This window comes from Cebus imitator, unplaced genomic scaffold, assembly GCF_001604975.1.
Source record: "Cebus imitator isolate Cc_AM_T3 unplaced genomic scaffold, Cebus_imitator-1.0 Scaffold466, whole genome shotgun sequence".
Classification (NCBI taxonomy): Eukaryota; Metazoa; Chordata; class Mammalia; order Primates; family Cebidae; genus Cebus; species Cebus imitator.
Window position 1 is genome coordinate 442,017 of NW_016107781.1, and position 5,331 is coordinate 447,347.

Sequence of the window (5,331 nt, forward strand, 5' to 3'; positions counted from 1 at the left end):
TAAAGTGTGTTGTGTAAAAAAAATACTATGTATCACAATAGAGATAAAAGAGAGAGAGAGTCAGTGAACTCGTTCTGGTGGATCCAATTGTTTCTCAAGCCTAGTTATATGTATGTCCTTTATATTCATTTTTTTCTTCCTAAGCCATCTATTTCTCATTCAATTAAATAAGCTGTAGAACTTTCTGTTTACCTGAATTATTTGAGTTTTGTTTCTAGCATTTGGTAAAGAAGGATTCCTGATGTACATTCCCTGAGACCACTATCTATTTTGTAAAATGAGATGCCAGTAACACAATTATGATGAATGAATTGATAAAATACCTTATGTGAAACACATAGCATAATACCTAATGCTCACCAGCTGCTACTTTCCTTTACTACTTTCTATTTCAAAAATTTATGCAATAAAATATAACCTCAAATTAATGTGCTTATTATTAATTTCAACAGAAAAGTGTCAAGAGTCATGAATAAGAAAATATACACAGCATTTTGTTATAGCAGAAATAAAAGATTTTAGTGAAATGGTGTATTAACCTAAGTTCATAACTTTCTAATTTGTGATGTGGAGCAATTTGCTTAACAATTCTGTGTCTCAATTCTCTCATGCATAAAGAAGAAATGCTGGTTATCATTTCAAATGACTGATTTGAGATGTAAATGAGAGGGCAAATGTGGGAAGTACTTAAATGATTTTACTCTCCTATTCTCCCTGAAACTTCACATCTATTCGTACATAGGATATAATTCCAACTGTGATTTGAAGTCTGTGAATGTAATTTGATAGTGTGATTCATGGTGTCTGACATGAAGTTGATATAATGTATCTTCAGATGAAAAAAACCAATCATCAAAAAGAAAGAAAAACTTAGAAGCTATGATATAATCCACCTCTATTCTATTTTAATAATAGAAAAAGAACAATTTGCCCACAGCTCCGGACTCAAAGCCGGTTCCCAGCCTAGTCCCGTACTGCAGTAGCCTGCCTCCTCTTTCCTTTCAACATGACAGATGCTGCTGTGTCCTTCACCAAGGACTTCCTGGCAGGTGAAGTGGCCGCAGCCATTTCCAAGATAGCGGTAGTGCCCATTGAGTGGGTCAAGTTGCTGCTGCTGGTGCAGCATGCCAGCAAGCAGATCACTGCAGATAAGCAATACCAGAGCATTATAGACTGCGTCGTCTGTATTCCCAAGGAGCAGGGAGTCCTGTCCTTCTGGTGCGGATCTTTCTGGGTGGTGTGGACAAGAGGACCCAGTTTTGGCACTACTTTCCAGGGAATCTGGCATCAGGTGGTGCTGCTGGGGCTACATCCTTGTGTTTTGTGTACCCTCTTGATTTTGCCCATACTTGTCTAGCAGCAGATGTGGGTAAAGCTGGAACTGAAAGGGAATTCCAAGGCCTCGGTGACTGCCTGGTTAAGATCTACAAATCTGATGGGATTAAGGGACTGTACCAAGGTTTTCACGTGTCTGTGCAGGGTATTATCATCTACCAAGCTGCCTACTTCGGTATCTATGGCACTGCAAAGGGACCGATTATGGATCCCAGGAACATTCACATTGTCATCAGCTGGATGATCGCACAGAGTGTCACTGCCGTTGCAGGGTTGACTTCCTGTCCATTTGACACTGTTCGGTGCCACATAATGATGCATTCGGGGCTCAAAGGAACTGACATCATGTGCATGGGCATGTTTGACTGCTGGAGGAAGTTTGCTTGTGATGAAGGAGGCAAAGCTTTTTCAAGGGTGCATGATCCATTGTTCTCAGAGGCATGGGTGGTGCTTTTGTGCTTGTCTTGTATGATGAAATCAAGAAGTACACATAAGTTATTTCCTAGCAATGTCCCCCCTGTGAACAGACATGTTGTATTATATAATGGATCTTGAGCATTCTCGACAGACTCCTGGCTGTCAATTGATCAGTGGCAACTATTTACTTGTTGAAAATGGGAAGCAATAATATTCATCTGACCAGTTTTCTTTTAAAGCCATTTCCTTGATGATGATGATGGGACTCAATTATGTATTCTATTTCAGTCACTCCAGGTAAATAACAAACTTGGAGAAATAAAAATATCTAAAATTAAAACAAGAAAAAGAATAATTTACTTTGTGGGGTGGGGGGCTGCAGCTTCCATCTGAAAAGAATGAGGACATTGCTATCTGTTTCCATGTCTTTCTATTTCCTCTTTAAGTTATAAAGTTGAATCGGTTAAGAATATAGATGCAGAAGGTAAGAAGAAGTTCTAGGTCTAGGTAGAATGGTATCTTTTACTAAAATAAATAACCAAGAAAACTTTATTTGATTAAGGCAGAGCATTGAGGAGAATGGGATTTTCAGTTTTGAAGAATGTACTTACTTTGAAGTGCCCCTGTGAGAATGAGAAACAAGTGGGCATGATTGGAACCGCAGGTCCAAGATTGAGCTGGTGACAAGGACTTTGAAGTTGGGTATAGGTGATACTCCTGGAGAAGAATACATGGACCTGAGAGCAAAAGGCCTAAGACAGACCCTGAGGGACACTGATTCTAGAAAAAGGGAAAAGAAGGAAGGCTTTCCAAGGTGTCTAAAAAAAAAAAAAAAAAGACAGAAAAACAAGGAACGAGTAGAACTTGGGATAACCTGAAGATGAAGTATAAATCAAAAGATTGATGACTCTTGAAAATATGAATAAAATCCATGATAAAACTGAACTATTAGCACGGAATCATCTCTTTTTTATGACAAGAGAGAAAGATACACATAAGTGTGCAAATAAAGACAGGTCTATACATTTGTGACATCTTAAAACTAAGATATATAAACTAGCATTACTGATATTTTCTTCCAAACCAGCTTCCTGTTACAGTCTTTCCATCTCACTGAGGAAAAACTCATTTCTTCCAGTTTTTAAGGCCAAACACATTGGTGTCTGATATGGTTTGGCTGTGTCCCCACCCAAATCTCATCTTGAATTGTAGCTCCCATAATTCCCAAGGGTTGTGGGAGACACCTGGTAGGAGATAACTGAATCATGGGGCAGTTATCCCCATACGGCTCTTGTAGTAGTGAGTAAGTCTCACAAGATCTGACAGTTTTATAAGGGAAAAGCGCTTTCACTTGGTTCTAATCCTATCTTGCCTGCCACTATGTAAGACAGCCCTTTCTGCCATGATTGTGAGGCCTCCACAACCATGTGAAATTGTAAGTCCACTAACCCTCTTTTTCTTTATAAATTATCCAATCTCATGTATGTCTTTATCAGCAGAATGAAAATGAACACAGTGTCTGTTTAAAAAATATGTATTGTTATTGAGACAAGGTCCCACTTTGTTGCCCAGGATAGAGTGGAGTGACACAATCATGGCTCACAGCAGCCTTGATTGTTTGCAGTTCAAGCAATCCTTCCATCTCAGCTTCCTGAATAGCTGATACTACAGGCGTGTGACACCATGCCCAGCAAATTTTGTCTTATTAGTCCTTTTTGTAGAGACTGGAGTTCTCACTATGTTGCCTGGGCTGGTCTAGAATTCCTGGGATCAAGGAATCCTCCAGCTATAGGGTCTCGAAGGCTTGGTATCACAGGCGTGAGCCACCACACCCAGGCTTTGGTGTCATTTCTGACTTGCCTTTATCTCACAACCCACATTCTGTCCCTCAACATACTCTTTCAACTGTGTTTTTAAAATACTTCCTGAATTAAACAACTTCCAACCCTTCCACTATCCCTTTTTATATTAACTATTTTTCTTTCTTACCTAGATCCTACATTTATCTGCTTATTGCTTAAGGACATAATCCAATGTATGAAAAGACTTTATCCAGATATAGCAATACTACTTCCAAATGCATAAATGCACATCTTTAAGTTTCATATATATGTAGTTAGTGGCTTTCTAAAATAACAATTCCAATTTGTAAGGCCACAAACATTGTCTCTCAATTGCCAATATAATGCTTTATCTTTTGTAATGATAAATAAAGGGATATGTTTAAATGTGCATTTATTTGATCATCATCATCTTCAGGCTTCACAAATTGCATTCACCCTTAAGAAATCTAGCCTCATCTTTTATCACTTCCACTCTCATCCAGGATATTTTGTCCACAGTGCCTTCCATTAAGCTGTTATAATAAGGTTATAATTTTAGTTCATGGAATCCAAATATGGTGTTCATAGAAAAACCTCATTAAAGTCAAAGACTTACCGAGGATTTAGGAACAAATTTGAGCGTAGGCTAAACTGGTACAAGATGTGCTGTTTCCAGTTTCCCTTTTTCTCTTTATATTTTTTTTGTTCTTTTTGTTGAGATGAGATCTCCCTCTGTCGCCCAGGCTGGAGTGCAGTGGTGCAATCTTGGCTCACTGCAATCTCTACCTCCCTGGTTCAAACAATTTATTTGCCTCACCGTCCCAGGTAGCTGGAATTACAGGCTCACACTACCATGTCTGACTAATTTTTTTGTATTTTTAGCAGAGATGGAGTTTCACCATGTTGACCAGACTGGTTCTTGAACTCCTGACCCCAGGCAATCCACCTTCCATGGACTCCCAAAGTGGTGGTATTACAGGCATGAGCCACAGCACACCGTCAGTTTTCTTTTCTGTCACTGCAGACCAACTATCCTTATATATGGTAAGAATCATTCTTAGTAGAGGGAAGAGGTAAAAAGTTAGGGAGGTACAAAAGGCTACACGATATTCTGAGACTTTCAAGTACTTTTCTGGGAAAGCAGCAAATAAGAAGACAAAGTCATGAGAAAGATAATGGAGATGACTTATATGCTAAAAAGCTGAACCTCTATTTTGACTAAAGGAGTGAAGACAGGAAAGTGAAGTGATCATTAAAAAGATCTTGGCAGCAATATGCAAGATGGCAGGAAGAACAAGACTGAAGGCAATGGACTAAATCACACAAGACAAAACTGGCTTGACCTAATGGTATATGGAATTGTGTTGACCCAAATCATCACCAATGACCATTGTGTCTGTTACCCACTGGGTCTCAAATCCAGGTATATATTTAGACAATACTACAAACACTAATTTATTTTAGAAAACTGTTTACATAACATAATATAAATATGAAAAAATGGCAGGAATTTGACAAAGGAATATCAACATGTGAAAATATTAATAATGAGTAGTAGGATTAGAAGTCATGTTTTTCTTCTAATTATTGATATATTCCAAATGTTCTATATAATAAAATTAAAAATTAATTAAAAAAAAAAAGAATCATGGCTAACTGCTGCTTCCAAATATCACAAAATAATTTTTTACCTAAATTAAAATGAAATGACTTATAGAAGGACAAAAATACCACAGTACTACAGAGATTGAATGTT

At 38.0% G+C, this 5,331-nt stretch overlaps 1 pseudogene; it reads left to right on the top strand.

Annotated features, from left to right (window-relative positions):
* The first annotated feature begins 1,006 nt into the window (after positions 1-1,006).
* On the top strand, positions 1,007-1,987 carry LOC108291779 (annotated as a pseudogene).
* The last annotated feature ends 3,344 nt before the right edge of the window (positions 1,988-5,331 follow it).